This window comes from Pristiophorus japonicus, chromosome 1 (genome assembly GCF_044704955.1).
Source record: "Pristiophorus japonicus isolate sPriJap1 chromosome 1, sPriJap1.hap1, whole genome shotgun sequence".
Classification (NCBI taxonomy): Eukaryota; Metazoa; Chordata; class Chondrichthyes; family Pristiophoridae; genus Pristiophorus; species Pristiophorus japonicus.
Genome location: NC_091977.1, coordinates 202,210,134 through 202,228,490, shown reverse-complemented (window position 1 = coordinate 202,228,490; position 18,357 = coordinate 202,210,134).

The window sequence follows — 18,357 nt, the reverse complement described above, 5'->3', positions numbered from 1 at the left end:
TTTCTCGGGTTGGTACAAAGCTTATTATTTCGAACATGTCGGGTAAGGCGTACTTCTTGATGGGGGGGATGGGGGCGGGCAGGCAGCAATGTGGAAGGTCCAGCTTGGGCCTCTTCAGAGGCTGGTCTGGGGATTGGAGTGGGAATGGCAGTTGATTCTTTCAATGGGCACGGGGTCTGGGCGTGTTCCCTTATTGCAGCAGCTAACTCCAACATTCATAAGAACATAAGAACATAAGAACATAAGAAATAGGAGCAGGAGTGGCCATACAGACCCTCAAGCCTGCTCTGCCATTTAATACGATCATGGCTGATCCAATCATGGGCTCAGGTCCACTTCCCTGCCTGCTTCCCATAACCCCTTATTCCCTACTCGGTTAAGAAACTGTCTATTTCTGTCTTAAATTTATTCAATGTCCCAGCTTCCAAAGCTCTCTGAGGCAGCGAATTCCACAGATTTACAATCCTCTGAGAGAAGAAATTTCTCCTCATCACAGTTTTAAATGGGCGGCCCCTTATTCTAAGATCATGCCCTCTAGTTCTAATCTCCCCTATCGGTGAAAACATCTTCTCTGCATCCACCTTGTCAAGCCCCCTCATAATCTTATACGTTTTGATAAGATCACCTCTTATTCTTCTGAATTCCAATGAGTAGAGGCCCAACTTACTCAACCTTTCCTCATAAGTCAACCCCCTCATCTCTGGAATCAACCTAGTGAACCTTCTCTGAACTGCCTCCAAAACAAGTATATCCTTTCGTAAATAAGGTGTAGAAGAAAAATTAAGCAGAGGGAAATTAATCAAGTAAAGTTAAAACCATAAGCGGGGTTCACAGTAAAGACAGAAAAGATATATGTTACTGAACTTGACACTCTGAAAACAGAATGCTGTGGTACCTCTGCAATCATTAATCAGTTTGCTGTTATCAAGGCTCGAAGAAAGAGCAAAGCAAATGAATTCTCCTTAGAAAGGGTCATAGCTGAGGTCAAAGAACTCTCACGAAGATCGATCATTTTATTACAGTATAAACCAGACAGTTCGGAAAAATACTCTCCAAGGCTAGGTCACATGGGGTGGTAAGAGATTACGGGAAACAAAAGATGATTGAAAAACATCTCAACTGGTTGAAAGCAGTTAAGCCAAGAGGACAAGAGTTCGTAGACCTGAGAATGATGTGGCATGCAACTTATAAGATAAAGGGTGCACAGGGGAGGTAACGAAGTTTGCTGTCAATATAATTGTAATAACGAATTAATTATAGTAGGTAGGCGAAAAGTTTGTGATGCGGCAGGGAAACAACAAATGGAAAACCTCCATGCGGAACTTCATGATTTTGTATGTATTTTGACTGTATAGAAAGAGTAACCCAAGATTGTTCAGGGAGAATGGCTGGTTTGGGTCACCGAGTTATTGAACTCATGCAGAAGCTGTCTCTCCCTTGATCGAGTACTTTATAATAAGCAATTCTTTTCTCCAAAACAGACTTGTGTTGAGTATCTTTGTAATACTCCACCACATAAGGAAAAAAAAACTGTACACAATATTGCAAGTGTGGCCTCACCAATACCCTGTATAACTGTAGCAAGGCTTCCCTGCTGTTATACTCCATCCCCTTTCCAATAAAGGCCAAGATTCCATTGGCCTTCCTGATCATTTGCTGTACCTGCATACTATCCTTTTGTGTTTCATGCACAAGGACCCCCAGGTCCTGCTGTACTGCAGCACTTTGCAATTTTTCTCCATTTAAATAATAACATGCTCTTTGATTTTTTTCTGCCAAAGTGCATGGCCTCACACTTTCGAACATTATACTCCATCTGCCAAATTTTTGTCCACTCACTGAACCTGTCTATGTCCTTTTGCGTCCTCCTCACACATTGCTTTTCTTCCCACCTTTGTATCATCAGCAAACTTGGCTACGTTGCACTCAGTCCCTTCTTCCAAGTCGTTAATATAGATTGTAAATAGTTGGGGTCCCAGCACTGATCCCTGCGGCACCCCACTAGTTACTGATTGCCAACCAGAGAATGAACCATTTATCCCAACTCTCTGTTTTCTGTTAGTTAGCCAATCCTCTATCCATGCTAATATATTACCCCCAACCCTGTGAACTTTTATCTTTTATGCGGCACCTTGTCAAATGCCTTCTGGAAGTCCAAATACACCACATCCACTGGTTCCCCTTTATCCACCCTGTTCGTTACATCCTCAAAGAATTCCAGCAAATTTGTCAAACATGACTTCCCCTTCATAAATCCATGCTGACTCTGCCTGACCGAATTATGCTTTTCCAAATGTCCTGTTACTGCTTCTTTAATAATGGACTCCCAACATTTTCCGAACCACAAAAGATGGGTTAACCGGTCTATAGTTTCCTGCTTTTTGTCTGCCTCCTTTTTTAAATAGGGGTGTTACATTTGCAGTTTTCCAATCTGCTGGGACCTCCCCAGAATCCAGGGAATGTTGGTAAATTACAACCAATGCATCCACTATCCCTGCCATTACTTCTCTTAAGACCCTAGGATGCAAACCATCAAGTCCAGGGGATTTATCCACCTTTAGTCCCATTATCTTACTGAGTACTACCTCCTTTGTGATTGTGATTGTGTTAAATTCCTCCCCCACCTACAGCCCCTTGACTATCCACTGTTCGTATATTGTTAGTGTCCTCTACCGTAAAGACTGATACAAAATATTTGTTCAGAGTTTCTGCCATCTCCATGTGCCCTATTACTAATTCCCTGATCTCGTCTTCTAAAGGCCACTCTTTTCCTTTTTTATATACCTATAGAAACTCTTGCTATCTGTTTTTATGTTTCGTGCTAGTTTACTTGCATAGTCTATCTTTCCTTTCTTAATCAGTTTTTTAGTCATTCTTTGCTGACTTTTAAAAGCTTCCCAATCTTCTGTCCCCCCACTAGTTTTGGCCACTTTGTATGCCCTTGTTTTTATTTCTTTAGTTAGCCATGGATGGCTATCTTTTCTTTTAGACCCTTTCCTCCTCACTGGAATATATTTTTCTTGAGAGTTGTGAAACATCTCCTTAAATATACGCCATTGTTCATCAACCGTCCTACACTTTAATCTATTTTCCCAGTCCACTTTGCCCAACTCTGCCCTCATACCTTCATAGTCACCTTTATTTAAGCTTAATACGCTGGTTTGAGATCCAACTTTCTCACCCTCCATCTGAATTTGAAATTCAACCATGCTATGATCACTCATTCTTAGAGGATCCTTTACCAGGAGATCGTTTATTAATCTTGTCTCATTACACAGGACCAGATCTAAGATAGCCTGCCCCCTGGTTGGTTCTGTTACATACTGCTCAAGGAACCCGTCCCTTATGCACTCTATGAATTTTTCCTCAAGGCTACCCTCACCAATTTGATTTGTCCAATCAATATGGAGGTTAAAATCACCCATGATTATTGCTGTTCCCTTTTTACAAGCCCTCACTATTTCCTGGTTTATAATCCGACCAACAGAGTTGCTACTATTAGGGGGCCTATAGACTATGTCCACCAGTGACTTTTTCTCCTTATTATTCCTTATCTCCACCCAAACTGTTTCAACATCCTAATCATTTGAGCCAATATCATTTCTCACTATTGCAGTGATTCCATCATTTATCAATAGAGCTACCCCATCTCCTTTTCCTTTCTATCTGTCCTTCCGGATTATCAAATACCCCATACTATTTAATTCCCAGTCCTGGTCACCTTGCAACCACGTCTCTGTTATGGCTACCAGATCATATCCATTTGTATCTATTTGTGCCGTCAACTCATCTATTTTGTTACGAATGCTACGTGCATTTAGACAAAGTGCCTTTAAATTTGTTTTTTTTACCCTTTTTTCCTGCTTATTTCTTCTCTCCTTGAAACTCACTTTCTTTATTTTTGCTTTCTAATTTCAGCTTTACTCCCTTCCCTACTGAATCTATTTTCAGGTTCCCATCACCCTGCCAAGTTGGTTTAAACCCTTCCCAACAGCACGAGCAACCCCCCCCCCGCCCAGCCCCCGTGAGAATATTGGTCCCGACTCTGTTTAGGTGCAACCTGCATATGGCCTGACAGTGCTTCAACTACCTCCAACATTCCCTCCCTCATGTTCACTGACATTGTATCAGCTACCTGGGACATTCCCTCCCTCATGTTCCCGGACAGTGTTCCCATTTCTCGTGAGAGCGTTGTTATTTCCCTCGACAGTCCTGATAACTCATCACCCAGGAGTAATCATGTAAGGTCAATGCTCTCCGCACTCATTGCCATCATCCGAACCACAACTATTAGATCCTGCACCTCAGGAGAGCGCTGTCGAGCTCTCCTTCCCCTCCTCACCCTGGTGTGGCTCGCTGCATCCCACTGGTACCTGCAGCCTCGGACAGTGGGGCCCTGGGTGTGCCTTGCTGCATCCCACTGGGACCTGCAGCCTCGGACGGTGCGGCCCTGGGTGTGCCTCGCTGCACCCCATTGGAATCCCCAGCCTCGGACTGTTGGAAACCATGGAATGCCTCACCAACACTCGTGCCACTCAGGAAAGGGGCTGGCACCTCAACAGGTGACACCTACACCTCCTCCAGAGTGAGTGCAACAGTAGGGGCTTGATCCATCACCTCCCCCTCCCCCTCATCCCCATGCTCTTGGTCTGGAAGGTGGGATTGGAAGATGTTCTCCTCTTCAGGCTCGTCCGCGTCTGAATCTTCTTCTGCATCGGCTTCAGCCTCGTCAGGGTTGACCTCAAGTTCTGCAAAATATAACAGAACAGACAAATGGTTAGCAGCAGAGGAGGGGGCAGAGTGGCATGAGTAGGCTCACACAGTGCAGGGAGCAGGCTCATTGTAAGGACCATGATGAATGATAGCACATTGCATCAACTGAAGCGTAGCTGACAGAGGCATCCCCATGAACCAAAGCATGGCTAGGCCGCGCAGTACTTAACATTTAGGAAAGCCAGACTCTGGAAGTTGCAGTACTTATCCTCTCCCTCGAGTGTGGGCCCAGCTTGTGCAGTGGTGGTTGCTTTTCTCCAGGCAGGAGCCAGCAACGTAGTGACCCTGTCTTCCAAGGGTGTCAGTGGGTGCAGATTTGCTGAGTTTTTTCCCTTTTGTTGTGGGCCACCTTCCTCTGCAAAGATGAAAATATAACTTTTTAGAGAGGGTGTCTTTCTGCTGGGTGGGACATACAGATGGTCACATTTACAATTGCAATTCCAGTGAATAAATGAAAATATTACTTACACTAACTACTTGACCAAGATCGTGTCACTTCTTTTTGCACTGGCCTCCAAAGCTTGGGGTGGTCACCATTGCACAGTAATCTTCTGCAATTTGGTTCCAGTGTTTCTTCATTTCTTTTGGTGAAAGCTTTATGTGACCTCTGCTGGTGTCCAGCTCCTGCCATCTGGCCTCAATTACAATAACCAATGCCTCCCCTTCATCCTGTGAGAAATTCTTGGTCCTTGATCTTGTATTGCAGCTCTGATTTTTCCAATGATAATTAAAGTTCTCACACACAACTGGCTCTTTAAAAATGGCCAAATGCAGACCAGGAGCTCTCCTGGGCATGCGCACCCACAGCAATCACGTCAAAAGATCCTTTTTTTCCCCGTGCATGTGCAGAAGAGGGGGCGTTGTTTTTTCAGCGCAGACATTAGGCTTCACCCCCCGAAGTTAAATGACAGGCTGCATGGCGCCAATTTCGAAAAATGGAACGGGGAAACTTGCTAGTTATTTTTTGGAGTTGTCGGAGCCAAACAAAATGGGCGTAACTCTTGCAGTACACCAAAAAACGGCATTGGGGAAAATGGAGTCCATTGTCACAGGCAGGCACTGGAGCTCACAGTGCCAACTCTACTGCTTTCAGAGAATAGACAGGGCTCACCCTCCCAAGTTAGGAGCACTCACACTGCCGAGTTCAAATAGGAAAGGGTGAGGCCATGGAGGGATTTCAACATGAGGATGATAATTTTAAAATTAAGATGTTGATGAACCATGAGCCTTAACATAATGCAGGTTAGGATATGGGCAGCAGAGCTTCAGATGAGCTCAAAATCATTGAGGTTAGAAGATGGGAGTTTGGCCAGGAGAACATTGGAATAGTCGGGAATAGTTAGGGCCAACACAGAATGAATGTTCCTGCTAATTTTTTGGGTGTGTGGCCCCCCGCTTAAGGGGCTGTGTGGCCCATTCAAAAGACTGCGTTGGCCCGGTTCTTTCATTATAATGGCGTTGAGCAGCCTACACGCAACCTGCAGATTGCTGCGTGACTGCGCAACTTAAAGGGAATATTGCACAGAATATGCTCTCATTTAAAAAAATTTATTTATTCATTGCCCATCTGTAGTTGCCCTTGAGAAGGTGGTAGTGAGCTGCGTTCTTAAGCTGCTGTGGTGTGGTGGTGGTGGGAGGGCAGGGGGTGGGATGCAGTGAGGGGAGGAGAGGGAGACCGTGGTGCAGGTGCAAAGGGGGTGGCGGTGGAAGAATGTGATCCAGGCCTAACAGAGGGTGGAGGTACGTGATCCATCCTCCCATCTGGATCATGTTCTTGCTCTCACACACCTCCGCTTTAGACCTTGATCACGTTCTTCCTATCTCTTCACTGTTCTCCCCAACAAGTTACTGACCTCCCCCCCCACCTCCACCGAGTTCATAACCTTCTCCCGAGTTCCTGATTTACTCCTCCTGAATTCCTGACCTCTCCCCGAGTTCCTGACCTCCCCACTGCAAGCTCCTCTCTCCTCCACCTCTGAGTTCCACTTTCCCCGCCATCGAGCTCCTCTCTATCCCGCCTCTGAGCTCCTCTCTCCACGCCACCTTCATCCCCTCGACTCTCCCTCCCCATCCAATCCCCTGATCTTCTCCACAGGTAGCCAAGGAAAGTGTTATATATGTGGACTTGTATTTACTCTGTACAGCCACCAGAGGGCTCATCCACTGGAGTCCAAAGGGATCCCATAATCCTTTGGGAGCACAGGTATTTAAGGAGGCCTCACAGGTTGGAGAGGCACTCTGGAGACCTGCACTAAAAGACTAAGGGCACACTGTACTTTTGAGCTCACAGTATTCAGGCTGCTCTTTCTCCATACATAACAACTGTCGATGAGATACAGATAGTGAACCCAAAGATGCAGAGAATGGTGGGCATCCTGGAGAAATTCTTGGAAGGAGATGATTGGGAAACTTTTGTGGAGCGACTCGACCAATACTTTGTGGCCAATGAGCTAGATGGGGAAGAGAGCACTGTCAAACGAAGGGTGATCTTCCTCACCGTCTGTGGGGCATCAACGTATGGCCTCATGAAGAATCTGCTCACTCCAGCGAAACCCACGCAGAAATCGTACGACGATTTGTGCACACTGGTCCGAGTGCATTTGAACCCAAAGGAAAGTATTCTGATGGCGAGGTACTGGATCTACACCTACAAAAGGTCTGAAGGTCAGGAAGTGGCAAGTTATTTTGCCGAGCTAAGACGCCTTGCAGGACATTGCGAATTTGAAGGACATTTGGAGCACATGCTCAGAGACTTTTTCGGACTTGGCAGTGGCCACGAAACCACACTTCGCAAACTTTTGACTGTAGAGACCTCAATCTTGAGTAAGGCCATAGTGATAGCCCAGGCATTCATTGCCATCAGTGACAATATGAAGCAAATCTCTCAGCACACAAGTGCTGCTACAAGTACTATGAACAAAGTGATGTTGTTTTCGAATCGGAACGTACAGGGCAGGTCACACATACCTGCAGCTGCACGTCCGCAGATGTCTCACAGTCCACCATCAAGGGTGATGAATGCAAGGCCATTAACACCTTGTTGGCGCTGGGGGGGAGGTGTTCATCGTTTCCATTCATGCCGATTCAAAGGATACGTTTGCAAGGGCTGTGGACAATGGGACACCTCCAACGAGTGTGCAGGCGAGCTGCAAAGTCTGTTAAACCTGCAAACCACCATGTTGCAAAGGAGGACAGATCCATGTAGGATCATGATGAACCAGAGCCTCAGACCAAGGAGGCAGAGGTACATGGGGTGCACACATTCACTACGAATTTTCCTCCGATAATGCTGAATGTGGAACTAAATGGACTCCCGATGTCAATGGAGCTGGACACAGGGGCGAGTCAGTCCATCATGGGCAAAAAGACTTTTGAAAGCTTGTGGTGCAACAAGGCCTCAAGGCCAGTCTTAACTCCAGTTCGCACGAAACTAAGAACTTACACGAAAGAACTGATTCCTGTAATCGGCAGTGCTACCGCAAAGGTCTCCTACGATGGAGCGGTGCACAAGCTACCACTCTGGATGGTACCGGGCGATGGTCCCACGTTGCACGGCCGGAGCTGGCTGGGAAAGATACGCTGGAACCGGGATGACGTCCGAGCGCGATCTCCTGCTGATGACACTTCGTGTGCCCAGGTCTTAAACAAATTTTCTTCGCTGTTCGAAACAGGCATTGGGAAATTCCAAGGAGCAAAAGTGCAGATCCATCTAATTCCAGGAGCTTGACCCATCCATCACAAGGCAAGAGCAGTACCATACATGATGAGAGAAAGGGTAGAGATCGAGTTAGACCGGCTGCAACGAGAGGGCATCATTTCACCGATCGAGTTCAGCGAGTGGGCCAGTCCTATTGTCCCAGTCCTCAAGGAAGACGGCACCATCAGAATCTGTGTCGATTACAAAGTAACTATCAATTGTTTCTCCCTGCAGGACCAATACCCACTACCAAAAGCCGACGACCTCTTTGCAACGCTGGCAGGAGGAAAGACTTTCACAAAACTGGATCTGACTTCCACCTACATGATGCAGGAACTGGAGGAATTATCGAAGGCCCTCACCTGCATCAACATACACAAAGGTCTCTTTGTTTATAACAGATGCCCATTTGGAATCCGATCAGCGGTGGCGATATTCCAGGGAAACATGGAAAGTTTACTGAAGTCGGTCCCGCACACCATGGTCTTCCAGGATGACATCTTGGTCACAGGTCGGAACACAGTCGAGCACCTGCAGAACCTGGAGGAAGTTCTTAGTCGACTCAACCGCATGGGGCTCAGGTTAAAAAGCTCGAAGTGCATTTTCCTGGCGCCTGAAGTGGAATTCTTGGGAAGGAGGATTGCGGCGGATGGCATCAGGCCCACCAACGTGAAGACAGGCAATCGAGAATACACCGAGGCCACAGAATGTGACGGAGCTGCTGTCGTTTCTGGGACTCATGAACTACTTTGGTAACTTCTTACTGGGTCTCAGCACACTGTTAGAACCACTGCATGTCTTACTACGAAAAGGGGGCGAATGGGTTTGGGGCAAAAGCCAAGAAAATGCCTTTATAAAAGCGAGAAAATTGTTATGCTCAAACAAATTGCTTGTGTTGTATGATCCATGTAAGCATTTGGTACTTGCATGTGATGCATCATCATATGGCGTTGGGTGTGTATTGCAACAAGCTAATGATTTTGGGAAACTGCAACCGGTTGCTTATGCATCCAGGAGTCTGTCTAAGGAGCCTACAGCATGATTGAAAAAGAAGCATTAGCGTGTGTCTATGGGATAAAAAGAATGCATCAATACCTGTTTGGGCTAAAATTCAAATAGGAAATTGACCTTAAGCCACTTATATCCCTGTTTTCCGAGAGTAAAGGGATAAATACCAACGCATCGGCCCGCATCCAGAGATGGGCGCTCACGTTGTCCACATACAACTACGCCATCTGCCACAGGCCAGGCACAGTAAACTGCGCTGATGCTCTCAGTAGGCTGCTTTTGCCCACCACGAGGGTGAAAATGGCGCAGCCCGCAGATCTAGCCATGGTTATGGAAGCATTTGAGAGTGAGCAATCACCCGTCACTGCCCGGCAGATCAAAACCTGGACAAGCTAGTACACCTTATTATCTCGAGTCAAAAGCTGTGTGCTTCACGGGAGTTGGGCCAGTATCCCAGTGGAAATGCAGGAAGAGATACAGCCGTTCCAGCGGCGCAAAGTTGAAATGTGTATATAGTATATATAGGCAGACTGCCTTCTGTTTGGCAGTCGAGTAGTGGTTCCCAAGAAGGGCAGAGACACCCTCATCGATGACCTCCACAGTACCCACCCAGGCATCGTAATGATGAAAGCGATAGCCAGATCCCATGTGTGGTGGCCCGCTATCGATGCGGACTTAGAGTCCTGCGTTCACAGGTGTAATACATGCTCGCAGTTAAGCAATGTACCCAGGGAGGCGCCGCTAAGTTTATGGTCTTGGCCCTCCAAACCGTGGTCTAGGGTACACATCGACTATGCAGGCCTGTTCTTGGGTAAAATGTTCTTTGTGGTTGTAGACGCGTAATCCAAGTGGATTGAATGTGAGATAATGTTGGCTAGCACGTCCGCTGCCACTACCGAAAGCCTGCGGGCCATGTTTGCCACACACGGCTTACCCAATGTCCTGGTGAGCGACAACGGGCCATGTTTTACCAGTGCTGAGTTCAAAGAATTCATGACCCGTAACGGGATCAAACATGTCACATCTGCCCCGTTTAAATCAGCGTCCAATGGTCAGGCAGAGAGAGCAGTGCAAACCATCAAGCAAGGCTTGAAGAGGGTAACTGAAGGCTCACTGTAGACTCGCCTATCCCGAGTCCTGCTTAGCTACCGCATGAGACCCCACTCACTCACTGGGATCCCACCTGCTGAACTGCCCATGAAAAGAGCACTTAAGACAAAGCTCTCATTAGTGAAAGGTGCAAAATTCACAAGAACCCCCCCAGTGTTTGGGCTCGTTCGAAAGGAAATTTAATTTGGGACTATCTACCAAAAAGTTTGAAATCCTAAAGTGCTTATGGAAGAAACTACGAACTTTAATTGAATTGTGGTATTTTAAAAAGACAAATTCAAGGTTGTGGGCGGGCCTAAAGAACTAATAGGAGACATCTTGATTATTGGAATTGTCTGGGTGTTGGGACCAAGTTAACTTGTCTGGAGAAATGGGTATTCAAGAATCCTTCTCCACAAGAGACATTAACATTACAACAAATAACCCAGAGATAGCTAACCATCAACCAGAGTCTGGAAAAGAATTTCAGCATATACATCACAAAGAGGCCCAATCCAGCCTGTATGCGAAAACCTAAGCACAAAAGGATATTGCGATTACCAAGCTAATATTTCCATCAGGAAACAGTTTTCAAACATCAACCCACCCAAGACATATTAACTTTTAACGAGCCTACCAAAATATTACAAAGAAGAGTCAAGCCCTCCAAATTTAAACAAAGAATTCTGAACTGATTTGGTGCCAAGATTAGAACCACTCAACCCGTATAACTGGCCCCTGTTTTCAACAGAGGGTAGGTTGCTGAGTAGCTACAAGTTGCTACTACCTCAGATGCCATATTGCTCGTGCTATACTACGACTATGTCATCAAGACAAGGAGAGAAACCAACGCGACAGTTGTAAACTAACTTCTCCAGCCTCGACGTCCTGAAGTCCTGAAGGAAGGTAGAACATTACCATCATGGCAGCAATCGACCACAGCTAACGTGATTTCAACGGAAAACCACCGCGATCGACCAAACTCGACACGAAACTCCAACGGGAAAAAAACGAAGAATCGAAAAGTTTCCACTCTACAATCTGACTACCAACAGGTGAAAACATTACCTAAAGAGACTTTGAACCTATTTCTAACAAAGAAAACCGGGTACTTACCCCATCGATCCAAAACGCACCTTATCGCATCAGCGGACTCAACCCAACTGAGAATTGCTCAGCTAGAATTCTTCTCCGATGTTCGGGGTACAGCAAGCAGAACCTACAGATTGCAATGAACCCCGAAATCGCGAACGACCGCTAACTGACCAGAAATGATTGGTAAGCATAGTCCCTGCTTGCTCTGGAGTCTAACCTAGCTAGAATTAGGTATTGGGAGGTGGGAGGTGTAATTTTACTGTAACCCCCTTTCAAATGTGTAATGTATTGTTCTTTATTAGAGTGATTATAAGGTTGACATTGTATTTTCTTGTCTGCAATAAAATCAAAGTTCTTTTGCATCAAACCAGTTGTCCTTTGCGCTTTGTCACATCCCCCAACTAAACCCAGAGTCTAGAACCCAAGGGAGTGGGAGCGATTCGAACTACTCAAGTTGGTCAGAGGTAAACCTGACTCCCGGGACCATTACATTAGTTCACCCTGATCTACATGAACAGGTAGAGAGCAGGCGGCTTCATCAAAGTGCATACCATAGTTGTGCAAATGTGTCACGGGAGATTGAAATCAATGATCCTGTATTTATATTAAATTATGGACAAGGTCTCAAGTGGCTTCCCTGCACTGCTGTGGCCAAAGAGGGGAGCAGGATGTTTCGGGTCAAACTTTCAAATGGACTTATTCACCAGAAACACTTGGCCCAAATCAAACTCAGATTCACGGACTATCCTGAGCAACCCACCTTGGACCCTACCTTTTTTGATCCCCCAACATACACACCAGTGGCAATCAGCACCACAGTTGACCACGAAGCAGAACCCATCATCTACAGCAGCCCTGCAGGGCCCAACACACCAGGCAGCCCAGCAAGGCCAGCTGCACAGCAGCCCAGCGAGGGCCCAACAAATGATTCAACAACATCAGCTTTCACACCGAGATGATCAACCAGGGCAAGAAGGGCCCCAGATCAACTCACATTGTAAATAGTTACACTATTGACTTGAGGGGGGGAGTGTTGTTATATATGTGGCCTTGTATTTACTCTGTACAGCCACCAGAGGGCTCATCCCCTGGAGTCCCAAGGGATCCCATAATCCCTTGGAAGCACAGGTATTTAAGGAGGCTTCACAGGTTGGAGAGGCACTCTGGAGACCTGCAATAAAAGACTAAGGTCACTTTACTTTGAGCTCACAGTGTTCAGTCTGACTCTTTCTTCATACACAACCGAAAGTGTGTCGGTTCACGCCACAGCTGCTGCATCGTTGGGTGTGGATGCACAGCCAGATCAAGTGTGCATGTTTAACTGGATTTAGTGCTCATGCACTGTATCAAATGGGACACATGCACTGTACCAAACGGGGTGCATGCACTGTACCAAACGGGAGCGCATGCACTGTAACAAATGAGACACATGCACTGTATCAAATGGGACACATGCACTGTATCAAACGGGGGCACATGCACTGTATCAAATGGGGGCGCATGCACTGTATCAAATGAGGCACATGCACTGTACCAAACAGAGGCGCATGCACTGTATCAAATTGGGCACATGAAATGTGCCAAACAGGGTCACATGCACTGTATCAAATGGGGTCGCATGCACTGTATCAAACGGAGCACATGCACTGTACCAAACGAGGCACATGCACTGTATCAAATGGGGCGCATGCACTGTATCAAACGGGGCACATGGACTGTACCAAACGAGGCACATGCACTGTATCAAATGGGGCGCATGCACTGTATCAAACGGGGCACATGCACGGTACCAAACGAGGCACGTGCACTGTATCAAACGGGGCACATGCACTGTACCAAACGAGGCACATGCACTGTATCAAATGGGGCGCATGCACTGTATCAAATGGGGCACATGCACTGTACCAAATGAGGCACATGCACTATCAAATGGGGTGCATGCACTGTATCAAACGGGGCACGTGCACTGTACCAAACGAGGCACATGCACTGTATCAAACGGGATGCATGTACTGTATCAAACGGGGCACATGCACTGTACCAAACGAGGCACATGCACTGTATCAAACAGGGCGTATGCACTGTATCAAACGGGGCACATGCACTGTACCAAACGAGGCACATGCACTGTATCAAATGGGGCGCATGCACTGTATCAAATGGGGCACATGCACTGTACCAAACGAGACACATGCACCGTATCAAATGGGGGCACACGCACTGTACTAAATGAGGCACATGCACTGTATCAAATGGGGGCACATGCACTGTATCAAACGGGGTGCATGCACTGTATCAAATGGGGCACATGCACTGTATCAAACAGGGCATGTGCACTGTATCAAACGGGGGCACATGCACTGTATCAAATGGGGTGCATGCACTGTGTCAAACAGGGGCGCATGCACTGTATCAAACAGGGGCACATGCACTGTATCAAACAGGGGCACATGCACTGTTACAAATGGGGCGCATGCACAGAGGGACGCAGAACATCGTGGAAATAATCACTCCGAACATTAGGGGCCGAACATTGTAAGGACGGGTCAATTACCTTATGTTCTGGCAATCTTAGGGTGTACTTAAGGCCTAGAAAGGAATCTGTCCTGCTCTCAGTAATTGTATGTTCCTTTTTGGAGCCAGTTAAGAGCCACTGTAACACCCAATTTTGCAATCCGCAGCCAATTGGCATGCAAGTTTGGCTCCCTGTTTTTCAATTGCAGGAACATATAGAAATGGAGGGGAGGAAGCTGCCATGCAAAATTCATTGAGGCCAGCACTCCCCACTCTTGGCTTAGGCACTCCCATGCCACCCATGAATGCATCACCAATTTTGCATGTCTCTCAAAATCTGTGCTCATAGTGTGGATTTTCTGAATCCCCACAGTGGGCAACATACAAGTCCCATTGGAAAATATACTTATTACTTATTCTGAATGAAGGGCAGCAGTTTGTGTGTTGGAATTTGAGCTTTAACTTTGGATCATTTTTACACATATGTATAATTTACAGCACAGAAACAGGCCATTTGACCCAACTGGTCCATGCCAGTGTTAATGCTCCACATAAGCCTCCTCCCACCTTACTTCATCGCACCTTATCTATCTACGCTTCCATTCCGATCTCCCTCATGCAATATCTAGATTCCCCTTAAAGGTATCTATGCTATTTGCTGCAACTATTCCTGTGAGTTCCACATTCTAACCACTCTCTGAGTAAAGAAGTTCCCCTGAATTCTCCAAATTTCAGTTAATGTTTAAGAAGCAGAGGAGCCAAAATTCGGGTGCGCCTGAAAGCTGGTGCACCTATGCGTTTTAGAGTTGTACTTACCCATGGGAGCTCCGATGCGGTTGGAAGAGCCATTTTCAGGGCTTTTCAAAGTCCCACAGGAAATGACTCATAATGCGGCCATAGACTTAAAGCCAGGCTCACTGGCTAAAAATTAGGCGGACAGGAACTCCGCCGCTGTCAATCAGCGGTAAGGTAGTGGTGACATCACAGCGCGTGTGCGTCACCACGCTCTCTCCCCTCTGTTAAAGGGGAGCGATTCTGTTATTTTAAATCTTTGGCCACTGGGCCACCAGGGCAGGTTTTGGCCAGGCCAGCTGCCCGTTGGTGGCCTGGCTGAACCTGGGGGGCAGTATTTTGCCAGCCGATCGGGAAGTTGGCCGGCAGAAATGTTTACATTGCGACCACGATAGTGAGCCCTCCCCTTTAAGGATCGCCGTGCTGCTGGGCCGCAATCATTTTGCAGAGGGTGCACCGGGGGGCACCGCGTGGAGGGGGATTGACGGATGGAGCTGAATATCGGAAGGTAAGTGTTTTTGTTCAATAAAATTGGCGGTGCAATCCCTGATGACTCGCTTTTGGCAGTCATCAGAATCGGGCGGGATTGGGTCTGGGCCGAAAAATCCCTGAGCTGAATTTAGGTCGGGTCAGCCAGTTGACCCCAAAGCGGCGGCCATTCTATTTTTAAGAATGGCCGCCGCAAACGGGCATTAACAGATCTCTTTGAGACCCTGAATTTCAGCCCCAGAGTATCATCAAAAACATTTTTTCAAATTTAGTGCACCAATCTTTATGTCTAGGTCATTGAACTGCTATTTATTTGTTGAAACTGATAAATGTGTCATTAAAAAGTCTGAAGTAAATGAAACAGTTGATATATGCCATTATCCCTTGTATTTTATATGAACAGTACTGGAATTTCTGTCCTCAGATAAATGTAGCCAATTTTATCAAAGGCATTTTTTTTAAAGCTGCAGATAGCAGAAGAATGACCCTGACAATTGAGTGCGGAACACCTCTATAATGTGGTTTCAGGGCAGTTAATCCATGCTTTACAGTGCTGTATATCAGCATGGTTTGTAGTAGTGCATTTGATTCCCAACTCCGAGGGCCTTGAGTGTGAATTATAGTTTGAGTTGACATTCAGGATCATATCACTACATTGAGAAAGTTCTTGACTGTTGGAGAAAATAGCTTGTGGCAATACAGCACCATAGGCCTAATTCGTAAATCCTGTTAAAAACCAACAGGATTGCAGGGTGAGACCTGAATCCTGCACTGGCACTAATGAGCTGCATGAGCCTGAGAATGGGAAAGGATAAAGTGCAGGCCAATGCTGACTGATCCATGTGTGGCATTACCTATTGTTGCTCTACGAGTCAGAAATGAGCCACAGGCGCAACAGCTGAGGGAAGTGGGGACCTTGCCAACTACTGAGTTATAAGGACAGACTTTGAAAGGTCACTGACATGAAACATTAACTCTGTTTCTCTCTCCACAGATGCTGCCTGATCTGCTGAGTGCTTGGAGCATTTTCTGTAAATACAGGTTTACAGCATCCAAGTATTCTTGTCTTGATGTTGTTTTCTGGCTGTCTCACAATGAAAATGGATCGGATAGGGTTCGGGACTGTGTGGATGAAATTAACAGATATAGAATGACTGTGGAAAGATTTGGGCAAATTGTTAAAAACAGAAGCTCGAACCATGGATGAAGAGCTGTGCCCATTACTGTGTCGCGACACCCTAAACCTGTTGCTTTTGAATGTATTTGTGATGTTGCTGCACAGGGTGCGGTGATGTATTCTTTCTCCTACGGTCGCTCGTTTCTGCACGCCTCAAGGAATGAAGACACTTTTTTTAACCACTGACCCTGCACCTTTCTCCAACGCTGCTTTCTGCCCGCACCATGGGTAATTGAGCAAAAACTAAATTGTGGAGTGCACATTGGTACCAACGACATAGGTAAAAACAGGGATGAGGTCCTACGAAAAGAATTTAAGGAGCTAGGAGCTAAATTAAAAAGTAGGACCTCAAAAGTAGTAATCTCAGGATTGCTACCAGTGCCACATGCTAGTCAGAGTAGGAATCGCAGGATAGCGCAGATGAATACATGGCTTGAGCAGTGGTGCAGCAGGGAGGGATTCAAATTCTTGGGGCATTGGAACCAGTTCTGGGGGAGGTGGGACCAGTACAAACCGGACGGTCTGCACCTGGGCAGGACCGGAACCAATGTCCTAGGGGGAGTGTTTGCTAGTGCTGTTGAGGATGAGTTAAACTAATATTGCAGGGGGATGGGAACCAATGCAGGGAGACAGAGGGAAACAAAAAGGAGGCAAAAGCAAAAGACAGAAAGGAGATGAGGAAAAGTGGAGGGCAGAGAAACCCAAGGCAAAGAACAAAAAGGGCCACTGTACAGCAAAATTCTAAAAGGACAAAGGGTGTTAAAAAAGCAAGCCTGAAGGCTTTGTGTCAATGCAAGGAGTATCCGCAATAAGGTGGATGAATTAACTGTGCAAATAGATGTTAACAAATATGATGTGATTGGGATTACGGAGACGTGGCTCCAGGATGATCAGGGCTGGGAACTCAACATCCAGGGGTATTCAACATTCAGGAAGGATAGAATAAAAGGAAAAGGAGGTGGGGTAGCATTGCTGGTTAAAGAGGAGATTAATGCAATAGTTAGGAAAGACATTAGCTTGGATGATGTGGAATCTATATGGGTAGAGCTGCAGAACACTAAAGGGCAAAAATCGTTAGTGGGAGTTGTGTACAGACCTCCAAACAGTAGTAGTGATGTTGGGGAGGGCATCAAACAGGAAATTAGGAGTGCATGCAATAAAGGTGCAGCAGTTATAATGGGTGACTTTAATATGCACATAGATTGGACTAACCAAACTGGAAGCAATACGATGGAGGAGGATTTCCTGGAGTGCATAAGGGATGGTTTTCTAGACCAATATGTCGAGGAACCAACTAGGGGGGAGGCCATCTTAGACTGGGTGTTGTGTAATGAGAGAGGATTAATTAGCAATCTCATTGTGCGAGGCCCCTTGGGGAAGAGTGACCATAATATGGTGGAATTCTGCATTAGGATGGAGAATGAAACAGTTAATTCAGAGACCATGGTCCAGAACTTAAAGAAGGGTAACTTTGAAGGTATGAGGCATGAATTGGCTAAGATAGATTGGCTAATGATACTTAAGGGGTTGACTGTGGATGGGCAATGGCAGACATTTAGAGACCGCATGGATGAATTACAACAATTGTACATTCCTGTCTGGCGTAAAAATAAAAAAGGGAAGGTGGCTCAACCGTGGCTATCTAGGGAAATCAGGGATAGTATTAAAGCCAAAGAAGTGGCATACAAATTGGCCAGAAATAGCAGCGAACCTGGGGACTGGG